Genomic DNA, 15,633 nt, shown 5'->3' with positions numbered 1-15,633 from the left:
AAACAAATGGGCAGCCTACCACAGGGTGTTACTTGATTTATGGAACAAAAAACCCACAGAATGTGGCCTGACTCGAGACGCTGCACTAGGGAGTACCACTACCTCACTCTGCCTCCAGGCCTGATTCATTTCAGAAGCTCTGAGCCCCTTAAATGAAAGGAAGGATACTGACCCCTGACAAGAGACTGCAGTGACATGCCAGGCTTATTCTGTGCCTCTTTCTCCTCATCTTCTCCGAAGAGGCAGCCATTTATCAGGGTAAATGTGCACTTAGGGGATGAAACTATCCAAACCTTTAGCTTTGAAATTATAGGAAACTAGAATGCCACGGTGGATTACTAGTTGGTGGCAGCCTTATGGGGATCAGATTATAAACGATTTAATTTTGATCAGCCTCACCTTGGGCCCTGGGAGATCCCAAACCCAGCTTGTGGTTGAGTGTAGCTAGAATAGGTAAATTCAGCAATTGGCATAATTCCCAAGTGTGCTTCCTAACCCCCATCAGGAGGACTATTGTGGTAAGAAAAGTAAATTAAGCCTTCAAGCAGCACAGTCCAATAGAAATATAATGGGAGCCATGTATCTAATTTTACATTTTCTAGTGGTCATATTTTAAAAGGGTAAAACGCAACAAGTGAAGTTAGTTTTAATAGTACATTTTATCTAACCCAAAATATCCAAAATAATGTCATTTCAACACATCAATAGACAGTTTATTAATATTCTTATTTTTCTATCAAGTCTTCAGAATGTGGTCCACATCTATACTTTTACATCACATCTAATTACAGACTAACCACATTTCAAGTGCTCAGTAACCATACGTGGCTAGTGGCTCTGGTACTGGACCGCACAGCTCTAGAGCTTCCCCTCCCTACCATGAGAGTGAACCAAAAGCAATGCCACATTCCCAGAAGGATCTCAGAAGCAGGTGTGCAATTAGAAAAGATATGAAAGTTGCAGGGGTTATAGTTTCCTTCATAACCCTCTTTAACATACCTATTTTGCCTATGCAGCTGAAATACAGAGGGTTATTACAGGTTTAAGTAAGTAGTGACCAAATTGTATTTCTGTTCTAGATGTGGTCTCTTTACCAGAGCAAATCAGCACAATTTCTAACAACTGGCATGCAAGTATGGCTGTGGCAACTATGTTTGCCCATTCAGTTGAGGAGAAAGCATTAGTTGCAACTTGCTTTCACCTGGCAAGCAGAGCCGTCCACCTTCACTGTCCTGCCTTGGGATTACATCATCCTGCCTCTCTGCCACAATTTAGTTCAGGCTTGACTTTCTCCCCATTCCACAGGACATGATGCTAACCCATTATAATGATGACATCAGCCTAACAGGACTTGGAGGCCAGGATGCAGCAGGTGCTTTAGATACCTTAGGTAAGATACACGTGTTAAAGTAAGAGATGTATCCCGTGAAAATAGAGGGGCCTGGCAGCTCAGTAAGTATAAATCCTTCATAAAGTCCAGGGGTTTGCATATCACCTTCAAAAGATGGTAGGGACACCTTGTAACTTCTACCGTTAAGAAAGAAGCACACTGCCTGGCAGACCTCTTAAGATTTGGGAGATAATATGCACTGCACTTGAGCATGCTGTTTTGCCCCTTTTACTGTGTGACCTAAAAGGCTTCCAGGAAGGAGCAGACCCAGAACAAGAACAAAATGAAGTAGTGGGTGTAGCATCTTTCACTATTCATCTAATGACCCACTTAGGAAAATCCTGATTCTCATTTCCACAACATGGGCTCTGCTAGTTTAGAAGTCTTAATAACCATTCAAGGAATGTTTCCACCAAACAAAAATGATGATGCTGAAGTAAAAGCTGAAACAGTCCCTTGGCCGTTTGGGGCTCCTCATAGCACTTGAACGACAGGTGTAAAGGGGGTTATTGTGTTGACTAGAATGATTTGCCTTGATTATCAGGGGCAAATAGGGGTGCTGTTACACAATGGAGCCAGGGAACAGGTGTGTCTGAAACCCGGGATATGCCTTCTATCTCTGTTAGGAAAGAACCTAGTTTCTCCTCCTGTTTCTCCTTTATTCTTACACTACTATCCCATTCACAACACTTCTGACCCCAGATGTGTGGGAGTTTTTCCCCACTCTAAGCAATTCTTTGTGAGACCAGCTGGGTATCCTATGATTTAACTCATGCCTGACACTACCACCTGGAGATAGCATCAGGTCCCAAGGTTAAGGGCTCAGTCCCACTGGACTGCCCCTCACACCCTCTCCAGATGCCAATCACAAGTCCAGGGGGTTGCCTGTGCTTCTGACGGATGGGATATAAATCAGAGGTCTTACAACCTCCTCTCAGATTCCATTATTTGTTAGAACAGCTCACAGGACCCAGGAAAACACTTACTTACTGGTTTATTATATAATAAAGGGTACAATAAAGGATACAAATGAAGAGATACACAGGGCAAGGTCTGGGAGTGTCCCAAGCGCAGGAGCTTCTGTCCCCGTGGTGTGGTGTGTCACCCTCCTGGTATGTGGATGTGTTCACCAACCTGGAAGTTCTTCAGACTCCATACTGTCAGGATTTGAGGAGGCTTCCTCACGTAAGCATGGTCAATTATTAACTCTGTTTCCAACCTCTCTCCCCTGTCTGGAGGATGGGGGGTGGGGCTGAAAATTCCAAGCTTCTAATTATGGGTGAGTCTTTCTGGTGACCAGATCACCCTGAAGCCCACCTGGAGTCACCTCCTAGTGCTCTTATCGCTTAGGAATTTGCAAGGGTTCTAGGAGCTCTGTGCCAGGAACCAGGGGTAGAGATAATATATATTTTTTATTATTTCACAAGCTCCCAGTACTTATGTGTCCAGTGACATTTAAATGAAAAAGCACACACAGAATCATTCAGCCACCAGGCTGAGGCCAAAGGAGTGGTAGCATGGGATGGACAGTAGAGGAAAGAAGACATATAAATCTCAACTCTGACTATTTAATCCATTGAACAGGGAACAGCTATAATATGTACTTGTGTTTTTTCCTTGCTATGTCACAGCTAATTGTTTTTTCCCTCTTTTCTGTTCCCTTACTAACTTATATGGAGGGTTGTCGTGATGGTTATCACTTCAAGATTATTCCTGGGTTACAGGATATAAAGACAGAATCCAGATGGAACTAGAGAAGACAATGCGTCCCTTGGATTTGGATGTCCTAGCTGATGAGACCTTGAGTTGCTGCCTTTTGGGATAGAGAATAAGCCTGATTTTCATTTCGGGAGATGGTTGTATTATCTCAGGTGGGAAAATTGGGAAAATTTTTATTGGTAAGCTTAAGTATGCACGGAGAGCACATGTTAATGTTGGCCAAACAAGACTGACTCTAATGTAGATATTTGTCACATTTTCTGGCTGCCCAGCAATTTTTGAGCACCTTGCTGTGTTTTAGGAACTTACTGCCTTCTAAGTCTAACCCCCTCAATACCCAAAGGAAAATCCAGAAAATCCCTATTTCCTAGTTTTCCTGTCAATTGTGGCATAAACACTTAATCCAGACTCCATCCATGTGGCTTATCCATGGAGACACCAATTTGGAAGTTAGCAATGTAAGAAAACAGTGCTGCAGGCACACATATATTTTCCGTCAGTAAGGTAGCAGAAGAATCTGGTTTTTGGAGCCCTCAAGACTGAGTTCTTGGTGAAGAGATGGCACAGATACTGACAGCAGTAGCAATTGCAATAAAATTTAATTTCTGACGCAGAAGCGGTAGCAGGGGAAACCACAGATTTGGTTCATGCTAAGGGAAAACAACTATGGTGTTTTTCTTGTAAAGCCAGTTCTGTGGCATGGCTTGGGGCTCTTAGAAATCTAGGGCTGAGGCTGACTCTCTGGTCTTGTCAATTAGTCTGCAAATCACCCAGTATCCAGTTTCTGTTGCTTGCACTTGGTGACTGACTGATCGATCAGATACTAGTTCCATTTGAAAGGGTTGAAGGGTTTGTGAGAAGAAAGAATAAAGGCAAGTCTAGAAAGTGTGAGGTAGGAAGCTGAGGTTTAGACTAGATCAGTGTTCTAGGTCAGGGATTGTAGACGTGGATAACAGTCTCATTCCTGGTTTGACTGTTAGTGAAGAACTCATCTGGTTTTCTAATCACAATTTTTAATATATTAAAATTCACTACAGATCATTTTTCTGGTATATAACTGAAAGAATAATCAAACTCAAAACTGTCTAGATGTCACATGACTGTGTCTTCTTGATGAGGATTCGAGCTTGACCTTGGCATTCCCTGAACTTCCCTGCTGTGAAGTCCAAAAATTGCACTTCAGCAAAGTTACTTCTATAAGAGACATTTCTGAGGAATAACCTCTTACTCAGTGTGGAATGGAAAGAAGAGAAGTAACCTTCGACCCTCTAATCAATCATGTGCCAGATCCAGGAGCCTATGTATTCCTTCCAACAACCATATGAGGTTGGAATGATTATATTCATTTTACAGATGATAAGCCTAACTAGAGAGTCTCCCAGGTGAATTCCTCAGTTTTCAGAATTCCCACCTGCCAGGCTAAGTCGGCCCCAGGAGGCCTGGCTGAGGCCCCAGTTCTCCTTATGCTCCATATCAAGGGGCTCATGGAAAACTTAGCAATGCTTTTTCACATCAAGCCCAGGACCACTGGAACCTAATACGAAAGGCAGAGGGAGGTGGGTGGTCAAAGAGCATAGTGCCCTTGTTCTTGGCGGGGTTGATGGCAACCGCTCCCATCTGTAACATTTACCGACATGGTTCCCATTTGTTTTCTTACTGAATGAAATCTTCCCAAGGACCCTCGGAGGCAGGTAGCATGAGACCCATTTTAAAGATGGAGAAACTGAGACTCAGAGGCAGACTCCCACATACACAGTTCTACACAGTTACACAACCAGTAGCCAGCAGAACTGAGTTTTGAGCTCGAATCATCTGACTCTAAAACCTGTGTATTTTCCACTGCATTGAGCTTCAGGGGGAAATGAGGAAGGAGCATCCTTCTGGATAAAGTCATGGGCCTGGGAGTCCCTAGTAGGAGACCAGTATCTTTTCTCAGGTTGTTTGGGGACCTTTAAGACAAATTACCCTATTCTGTACTCTAAGCTGGTGTGGCGTGCTTTCTCAAGCATCCAGGCTCAGGGATGGCAATGTATTGGGAAATAAGGTGGTGTTCATTAACCATACTCCTCCCTCATAAGCCAACTTGAAAGGTAACTGAGATTGTTCATAGGATTATTCATAACTGATTATTCATAGAAGTTACACAGACTAAGATAAAAACATTAGCCTTATGGCTGATAGAGGAGACCATGGCTTCACCTCCCCAGACTTCCTACTATTTATTCCCCAAACTCAGTCTTCCCTGTCTGAGGGATAGAACATGTTCCGGTGAGTTCCCTGCATGAAGCAGCAGAGAACCTGAGTTTGCAGAAAGTAGGCTGCTCCAGAAGAGAACTTTCCCATTCTCATTATTCCAGTTAGTCCGTCTTCCTCTGCTGGAGGGCACTGCGTGAAGGGTGGAGGGGCTGCATGTGTCTGCCCACCCCTCTCCTCTTCTCCATGACAAGGTAAGGAGAGAGGAACAAGCGTTTCTTTTTCTCCACACTGTGCCTCCCACAGGCCAACGTTCTGAGGCTACCAGGGACCATCAGCTGATGCACGAATGTAATCCATTCCGATGAGGAACGAGAGATGATGATCTTTGCTGTCTTATCTAAGAGTAGATAGATGGGACAATCAGATAGGAGGGGCCTGATGGGATCACCAAAGGATTGTCAGGGCTAGAGAGAACCTTAGAGACTGTGTGCAACAAACGCCTGCGTATCTGACAAGCTTGTCTGTCAGGGTCACGTGGGAAGTAGGGAGGCTGGTATGTGAGCCCAGACATGTCGTCTGGTTGGCCTAAAGGAGTCTAATGACCTCAGCCGCATACTCAACTCCCTTCTAAGGCTTCCTCACCTTGGGTCCCGTGCTGACACTGCTGGCTCCTCCAGCTGGGCCATAACTAAATAGAAATCTGAAGCAAGGATAGCCAACCTAAATGCTGGCCTATAATCTGGACAGTAGGGAGTCCAGTGACTAATTGAACCAATCAGATTCTGTCTTTTGAAGATCTTTGAATAGGAGGCTTTGGACATTGGGCAGTTGATAGGAGGGTCAAAAGGCACGGAGAACAGGCAGTAAGAAGACATGAGATGAAGCTCTGAGTGCGTGTGAGGTCAGGTGGAGAGTAAAGAGCAATGCATAAGTGGAGATGTGGACAGTAGGAGAAACTATGGAGGAGCTGGATCCCAGTGACACTGAAGCTCTAGAATCAGGAGCTCTGCGCCTCTGCTGCTGAGAGGGGCAGAGATCATGCAGTTGCCAGACCCATGTTGGATCATGTGCTACCTTCCAATTACCATCCTAAGTTCTAGGCCCTGGGGAGGTTATTTACTGAGCTGTTTAGAGGTTCACCAGAGACCTAGTTTCACGGCCAAGACACCATCTTCCTTAAAGCACATAGCTTCATAAGCCACCAACACTCATGGTGATCTGGACAAGCCTCTTTGTACCTCACAACCCAAACAATCTAACAAAGAGCTTTTCTATTGGCAAGTTCACCTGTACAAACCATACACATTAGTATTAAACATTTTGATCCAACAGTTTTATTCCCTGGTGGTCATTAGATCTGAGATCTTCTTGATTAGCCCAGAATGCATTGTGGTCATTTCCTCCATCTCAAACCACCAGGGATGTGGCTATAGAGACCTCCCTGCATAGCCTAAACAACTCCTTTTTTTGTGTTCCTGGCACTCTAAGCAGGGACTTCTTGAGCATCCAAGCTTCGTGTCTGTCCTGCGGTCAGAGAAGGTGTGAGCAGTCAAGATGATGAAGAAGTGCCCAGAGCGAAACTTCCTGCTCGTTGGAAGTAGAGCAGGTGGGCAGAAATGTATGTGCTGTGTGGAGGGAGACAAGTCAAATGGGGAGAGAGCGGGAACACACCTGATGAGCCAGGAGCTATAATCTCCAGCTTTGCTCTGATTTGCTCTAACCTACTCTACACTGCTTCCCACCCTCTTCTCCCCTTTTCTGCTCCTGCCTCTCTTCTCTCCCCTTCTCTCCACAGGCCCCTGGGGTGACATGGTAACCCCAAGGAAGAATCTGCAGAATCCAAGTCTCCTTTTCCTAGACAATCTTGGTGACAAAAGCATGTTTTTTTTTTCAGTTAGGTGCAAACTGTATTTTTTTTCTTATCTATAAATAGGCAATGCTTGAAAGTCCATTTTATTTACAAAGTTACAGGAAAACAAGAACCCTCGTAAGTTGCTGGTGGAAGTTTAAGTTGGTATAAGTTTCAGTGTGAAAATTACAAATCACGTCTTTTGACCTAACAGTTCACTTTCTAGGAATTTATTGCACAGACACACTCATACACGTAGCAAACTTTCATTGAAATCTCTTTCCTTAAGGATGGCTCTGATGAGGAAGAAGCAGTTTAGAATCCCCTGCAGCCTGTGATAGGGGAGGACCAGTGTTGTAACTAACAGCTAGTCTGTACTGGGAACGGATACAGGTAGGTGACATCTGCCTCCATCAAACCTTTCTCTCGTTTTTCCAACAGAATGACATAGCACCTCGCTATATCCCTTACTGATTCGATCTGAAGAACTCAAACTATTCACCAACTATTCTGCCTTTCTGAAAAGTGACAGAGAATGAGAGGGTTGTGGCCCTGTAACTGGAGATATGGGGCAAAAAATGATTAAAGAGCAGCATCTCAAGTAACTACTGCCATAGAGACGTTTAGAACTATTGTACAGGAAATGCCAGAGCACCGTGCAAATGGAGAAGTTATTTTCCATTCTGAGCTCTAGCAGGAAGGAACTCCTCTAGCCAGAGAACCTTAATTCTTTTTTGTCACGACAATCTCTAATGAAAACAGCCACTAGAAGAGAAGGGTCCAGCAGAATGCATATTCAGAGCCCCTGGGTTTGAAATTTAGAGCGCCAGCCTCACTCAGCTCTTCCTAGACTGTGTGTGCAGAAAGGGACAATTGCATCCTGTAGAAAGAGGTAGACCTCCCAGCACAGGGCACACTGTGTGAGATGTAGAGACATGGGCTGCCTACAGAGAATGAGACCCAACTTGCCCCTCTGCTTCAGGGTCATTACCGAAACATCTGAAGAGGAGCTGGAGCTGAGAGTCAGAACCCGCCACAGGCTATAACTCCATGTGTTCTACAGCATCCTTCAGTTATTCTCAACACTTCATTTTGCCATATTCATAGAGTTCTGAGTCTGGTGAATTCCAAGGCGATATTAGAGTCTCCTAGAAAAATAAAGATACTCACTGTCTTTTACCAATTTCTTTCCCAAGGTTCCTACCTCATATACAACAGCTCTTCATTTAAAGGGACACGGTAATTGGGCGGAAAGACCATGTCACTTGCTGTTTTATGTAGTTTATGTAGATGAGACTTCCTGTGCTGTATGTATCTCCTTATCTGCAGTGTCAATTTTTATGATTCTGTGGTAAATTTACTAATATGGAAAGACTGGGCAGGGGTCTGGGGGAGGAAGAGAATAATTCAGACAGGAAAACAGCAAAGCCAAAAATTAGTTGTGCCTTGGCAATCCTAAGAGAATGAGATTTGAGTCTCTGACTGCACTTGTAGCTGTGTTCATTGTAAGGATAGATATTTGTCCTCTGATAATAAGTAGACTTTAATCCTAGGTGTGAGCACAAGTCATGTCAACAGGTGTGGTTCCAGAAAAATTCATAATAATTGCCCAGAACATACCAGGCCACAACCAAATTCTCACACTGAGGAATTACAGGCAAGTAAGAATATCAGTCTTGGTATAGCTCATTATGTAATGGAAACGGCACTGATTCTTCCAAGTCAACAAACATCTTCCAGTGCTTCAGGAGCCAGCCAGGCAAGCTATTCCAGCAATGCAGAGGTGTGGCTCTGGTGTGTGGTGACACACGGCGAACACCCAAGCTCCAGAGTGCCTATTAGTTGCGTAATGGATGGATGAGTCAAAGATCATGCCTCCTAGGTTGTCAGCTGCTTGGAACTTGCTGCAGTCTGTCAGTGGCTCCATGCAAGCAATCTGGGGGCTGATCATGAGCCCACAGAGTCACCATCGAGACCTGACTTTCGGTGTTGTAGGTGAAGAGGCAAGATAAACATACTCCTGAGTCACATCCTTTAATTCAGAGAGGGCTATTCGGTCAGGGACCGTGTTTCTGTGAGCATCTTCCTTTTCTTCAGGACATTGTGAATTTATGATGACAGCACAAGGGAAGGAGCGAAGTGAGGCTCTGGTCCACCAGAGCCGGCTCTCGCAAGGTTTGCAATCTTACCCATAAGACATGGCCATGAGCAGTGGCCAGTCAATAGTGCCCACAGCTATGGTTCCGTATTCTCTCAGGCGAGCTTCCTCCCACAAGTGCCTTGACTGTATTGATATGGACACTGGTCACCGTGCTGTCTGATCACCCTGGACTTGGGGGGTGGTTAGCTTTCCATTCCATCCCCTGTGGTCCCAGAAGAATCAGAGAGCCATAGACTCCCACGTTTAAATTCTGGCTAAGCTACTTAATAGGTGGATGACAATGGACAATTAACCTCTGAGTTTCAATTTCGTCCTCTGAAAATAAAGGATAATAATATTACTTTGATAGGGTAGTTTTGAAGGTTGAATTAAATTGGGTATAAAAAGGACCGAACACAATGTTGAGCACAAGTAGAAGCCACATAATGGTACTTCCCATCTCTGGAAACAGAGTGTCTCAGGATGGGAAAAAAATGTTAAATAAAATGCTCCTTCTGCCTGTCCATTGCTAGAATCACCTACTGCACCTCTAAGACATGCGGTCATCCAGCCTCTGTTTTGAATCCATCTAAGGCAAGGAACAATCCCCTTGGGGAGTTCTGAGGGTCCTGCTGACACTGCGCTGAGAGACAATGCCCAGGGGCCCCTGCTGTGTGTAGCAGCGTCCCCTGACCCACATGCCGGAGGGGGCCTTGATTTTGTGCAGACACACCGCATAGCTCAAGACTATCCCTGAGCAATGTGGGAATCTCATTCCTCAATCCTCAGTATCTTGCAGTGAATTCTATTCCAGTATAGATGCCTCTTCACCTTCCTTGAGCTTTGATTATAACCAGTGTTGATTCTTCTTTTTTGGATTAAAATATCTTTCTGCCCAATGAGAATGACAGAAGGAAAACAAGGATAAGAATCCTTCTCCATGTTTCTAGGGCAGACAGTCTTTCTATGCTAACTGCTATAGGCAGAATAAGGCCCCCCAGATGTGCACATCCTAATCCCTGGAGTACGGGGGCTATGTTATGTTACATGTAAATAAGTAATATTATATGGCAAGGAGGAATTAAGGTTGCACATGGAATTAAGCTTGTTAAATAGCAGATTTTAAAATGAGGACTTTACACTAGATTATCCAGATAAACCCAATGTAATTACAAAGCTCTTTTAAATGTGGAAGAGAGAGGCAGAAGAGGTTTAAAGATGCTATGTCACTGGCTTTGAGGATGGAAGAAGGGTCTATGAGCCTAGGAATACAGGTGGCCCCTAGAAACTGGCAAGGCAAGGAAATGGATTCTCTTCTAGGGCCTCCAGAAAGACAACAGCTCTGCTGACACTTTGATTCTAGTCCAGTGAGTCTCATTTAGGACTTCTGACCTCCAGAATTGTAAGTGAGTAACTTTGTGTTTTCAGCTACCAACATCATAGTAAATCCATTATAGCAACAGGAGAAAACTCATCCATTAACCCATTCTGAGTCTCCTCTCCTTTGCCATCGTCCACTGTAGAGTCTGCAAAGTCCAATAGAGATGGTACCCAACTTAGGATGACTCGACTTCTGATTTTTCAGCAACGATGGCACAAAAGTGATATACATCCAGTCAAGACCATACTTCAAATTTCAAATTTGGACCTTTTCCCAGGCTACGATCTGTGGTACCATTCTGTCCCGTGATGCTGGACAGGGGTATCAAGCTGTAGCTTCCGGTCAGACACACCGCACCAGGTAAGCAACCACACTGACACACGTACAATCGTTCTGTACCCAGACCATCGTTCTGTTCTTCACTTTCAGTGGTATTCAATATGTTATATGAGATATTCAATGTTAATTATACAATAGGCTTTGCGTTAGATGAATTGTGCAACAGTAGCTAATGTAAGTGTCTGAGCATATTTAAGGTGGGTTAGGCTAAGGTATGATGTTCGGTAGGTTAAGTGTATGAAACGCATTTTGACTTAACAGTATCTTTGACTTACCATGGGTCTCTCAGTATGTCGCCCCATCATGAGTCAGGGAAGAACCGTACTTGGTAGGTCAGCAGCTCTGGGCTCTTCTAATCCATTACCAAAAACATCATAGTGACCTCGACATCACTTTCACCGAAATATGCTGCTCTGGAAATCCAGAGGACCTTGATCACTGAAGAAAGGACTTGGGCTCTCAAGACATGTTCTGTCACCATAGCCTGACAGTATTTTCTCCAGAGGCAGAGGGGAAGATAAGGCTTCCCCTCTAGGGGTTATGCTCAGCTGTGGTCACATCCATTGTGGGGGCTCTGGCTCCAGAGCTCTACCTTTAAGTGCCACATGCACACATAGCCTCTTTCTCAAGGTACCTTCACAGTGTTGGAGTGCTACATCCAGGCGAGTTTGCACACATGGCCACCGATTCTACCTGGAACTACCGTTCCCTGCAATCTCAGTGTCCCAGCTCCTGAGACTCCTGTCTCACCTCATCCTGATCCCAAGACCCACTGCATTTTCTGGTTCAAAATGAGAGTTATTTCTTTCAGAGGAAAAAAAAACCCTACCTAGTTACTGTAAAAGTGCATTTTTGCTTCCCAGTCCCCTGAGGAAATTACCCCATTAGAGCATGGTCTTGAGTTCTTACAAATTCAGCATCACTTTGTGATCAGTATGGCTTCTCCACCCTGCTTCTCTAGCTGCTCCCTCTTCCCACCACCGTGAAGCCATCTGCAAAGCAAAGCAAGGACTTTGCAACGTGCTTGGGTCTTCCATGCTTGGGGATTTCAGGGGAAGGTGGGGAGTTTATGTGCTGCCCTATCTTGCCCTTCCTTCCCTTCAGCTGGGTGGGCAATCTGCAGTTCTCTCCCACAGCTCAAGGACCTATTTCTTTCTCCCTTCTTATCCTTACCTACATGCCCTCCATTGAGTCTCTAGCTTAAGGTAATTGACTTCCACACCACCATAAATGTTCCCTTGAGTAGCTCTGTTCTCTTGCATATCTGGGGTCCATTCTTACGGTTCATGCCTCAGAATCTCCAGAACTGTGCTCACTCTGTTTATTACTCATGCTCTGTATTCATGTACATTACTCATTAATATGTTCTAGGTGCTATGGGAAATCAAAGGTGCTGCATGTGACATGAATTCTGCCTAATAGTTCTCAGTCAAGTTGGGAAATTCCCTAGATAACTATGCTCTAGTGTGGTAGGAGGTGGTACATGCTTTAAGAATTGACAGGATACAATGGGAGCTCAGAAGTGGCCAAGAGGTATCCTCCAGTTTGAAGGGAGGCCTCAGGAAGGGACTTCTAAGCTAGACCTTGAAAAGTATGAACGATTTAGAGAGGTAAAGAACGGGGTAGGTGGCATTCAGGCAGAGGAGGCGACGTGCAAGCAAAAGGCTCAGAGATGTGATAAAGTTGGGTGTATCCATGGAGAAGAATGAAGTTCAGCCAGGATGAAGCCCAGCCTGGTGGGTGGAAGAGCAAGAGATAAGACTAGAAACGTAGGTGGGGCCAGGCCTGGAGGGTGGTAAAGTCAGAAAACAGTCAATGGGATTCTTGAAAGTTTGGTGAGTAAGCAGTCAAGTCATATACATATGTATATATATGTATAGTAACTGCTAAATTAAAAAAAAGAAAGTTTGGTGTGCAGTAACTTAACTAAGTCATATAGGTTGTCATCAAACCGCTGATAGTTCTCAAATTTAAATATCCACAGAGAACAGACAGGTGTGTAAACAAATGAGGCAGGCCAGGTGAGATACGTGACAAATTGGAGAGTACAATTTGATCTTGACCCCATAAAACTGCCTTGGCTTGCACTTTCTCTGATACTGAAGACTGGAAGGAAGACAGCCGTTGTTGAGCAGCCATCGTTTGCATTGCAAGAATGCTTGCAATGCCGCCCATGTAAGGACCGTGGGAAACTGATACCTCTACCAGCACTGTGTTGGTCCATCTTAACCATTGATGGGGGCCTTTCTCTCATGGACACAGCAAATTGTGTAACCAGCAAGATGTATGAGTTGTATTATTGGCGGCTCAGAGGAAGATTTGTGGTCACACAGAGATATGTCAGCTACTATGCATTTTAGCTTTTTTTCTTTCTTTTATCCCACCTAAAGGACTTTTGAAAAGTCCTTATTTCCCTTAAGAAAGAAATTGTGCTTAATGTAATATGTTCAAATGAAAATGTATGTAATAACGTACACCATTAAAAGTCCTTTATAGAACCATTCCTTCAGAAATAACCTCAGCAGGAATTTGATAGTTTTTTCCAGTTTTATTTTGTTGCTCATACACCATATGAGTTTCTTAGGGCTGCCATAACAGTACCAGAAACCAGGTGACTTAAACAACAGAAATTAATTGCCTCATACTTCTGGAGGCCAGAAGTCTGAGATCAAGCTGTCAGCAGGGTTGTTTCCTCGGAGGCCCCCTCCTCGGATTGCAGATGGCCATCTTCTCCCTGTGTCTTCACACGGTGACCTCCCCTGTGCATGTCTATGCCTTAATTTCCTTTTCTTATGAAGACACTAGGCATACAAAGGCCCATTCCAATGACCTCCTTTAACCTTAGTTACCTCTTTAAAGACCTTATCTCCAAATGAGGTCACATCCTGAAATATTGGGAATTAGGGATTTAACATATGAATTGAGGGTGGTGGTGGAATTCAGTCCGTAATACACACACATTTTTTTTCTGCAAAGTTCTGCAACTTGCTCTTCTCACTTAAATTTTAGTAGTTTCAGTATGTTTTCAAGCCAGAAGACACCTATCTTCCTGAGGAGGCTGAGATACCGAGTATTTAGCCTTTTCATTTTCACTGAGCAAAGGAGAAGGCGGGTGGGAATAACCTCGGGTCCAGGATCATCGGTCAAAAAAGCACATTGTTGGCTCTTCCAGCCTCGCTTCCTTTTTCTTCCAATTTCCTTTTTTTGTGTGTTTTCGTCTGAAATTTATGTGATTTTTACGCTTGCTCTTCACATCACACATTAATTTTGTTTACTGCATAAATTATGCTGTTTGCTATTTCTATGATGTGTAGTCATGCTAAAATGCTCTTCTGTCCTTGCTTTCTTTTCTTAGTTCGTCTAGCTTCCGTGTTTTATCTCATTCCATTGATTTACTACTCTTTTATCTCTTTTGCACAGAGGTCACATGCCCTTTCTTTTCTGTAAGAAGTGCAAGGCATGTGTTAGCTGAAAACCCCTGCTGCTTCCAGGATGTTTAATCCAAGTCTTCTGTTCCGCTCTTAATGGTGCAAGTGTCTTGAGCCATTACCATTTGTAAATTTTGTCTCCATTCTCTTCCTCCGGAATGTGACCTTGACAGGGTCCATCAGGTCCTGCAGGCACGCCTTTGGCCCTTAGATTCTTCCCATCCCTGTGAGGCTTGTTCCCTTACAGGCTCCTTAAGGCCCCTTGAGCATTGTTTTGCTGAGGCTGTCAAATCTATTTTAGTGTCTTTAATGGCATAATTAGGAAGGATTTCCTTACTTCAAGATTATATAAATATTCATCTGTAGATTCTTCTACTAAGTGACTCAAATTTTTTTTCCAAGTGCCTAGCTCATTTTCCAATGTAATTTTTTAAATTATCCACATCTTTCCTACCTTCATAATCTGCTGAATAGAGTTTATACATGTAGTGCATGGAATATACTGAGAAATGTAGAGACATAGACCTTTTCTAAGGCTTTCCTTTCAGTCTCACTAACAGAGCTCTTCTAGTTATATCTATTTCCAGAACCATAATGTATATTCACAAATATATTGCATCATATCATTGTACATAGTATATATATAATGTCAGCTTTATAATAACAGGAAATTGAAAGGTGTCTAAGTTATATAGAAGCTCCCACGGCCCTTTCCTCCCACTTAGACCCAATATCTAGTCGGAATGCCGACCTGATTTGAGCACAATGGATATTCTCCAAACAAGAAAACCCAGACTGCTTCTCCTTGTCTAGAGCAGGGTGAAGGATCCATGCTGTGACTCAAGAATTATAATTTGTCTGAAAGTTATCAAACCTTCATTTTAATGTAGCAGAGAAGGAAGGTCTGACATAGATTTTAAAAATGATCTCCACAAGTGGCCCCATATTTTGTCTTAGAGAATGTGAACTATTTGTTTTTACAAAATATTTCATGGGCCATTTGGGTATGTAAAGTTGGTTCTCAGGTTGTAAGGCCTAGTCATGAAGTGTAAAGAGGGAACGCTATTGTATGAGAACAAAGGAACTATTTTAAACTCCTAAGAGAAGGAGAAAGAAACCCGATCGGAAGACGGGAAAGGTAGAGGCTAGTGAGTTAGTAAAATCCCCAGTGCTGAGAGAGCTTATTGGACT

At 43.7% G+C, this 15,633-nt stretch overlaps 1 long non-coding RNA gene across 2 annotated transcripts in view; it reads left to right on the top strand.

Annotated features, from left to right (window-relative positions):
- The first annotated feature begins 2,324 nt into the window (after positions 1 to 2,324).
- The window catches only part of LOC118974141 (uncharacterized), a 31,064-nt gene continuing 17,755 nt past the window's right edge, over positions 2,325 to 15,633 (top strand). The window contains exons 1-5 of one of the 2 annotated variants that reach the window (XR_012126779.1): positions 2,325 to 5,377; positions 5,467 to 5,556; positions 6,797 to 6,911; positions 7,444 to 7,547; positions 8,137 to 11,035. This is a non-coding gene — a long non-coding RNA (uncharacterized lncRNA). Of the gene's footprint in view, positions 6,912 to 7,443; positions 7,548 to 8,136; positions 11,036 to 15,633 lie in introns of both variants that reach the window. The other variant, XR_012126778.1, reaches the window with a different exon arrangement.

The sequence above is a fragment of the Manis javanica genome, chromosome 2, assembly GCF_040802235.1.
Source record: "Manis javanica isolate MJ-LG chromosome 2, MJ_LKY, whole genome shotgun sequence".
NCBI lineage: Eukaryota > Metazoa > Chordata > Mammalia > Pholidota > Manidae > Manis > Manis javanica.
Note: the sequence above shows the minus strand (reverse complement) of the source record. Positions and strands in the feature narration are given on the sequence as shown.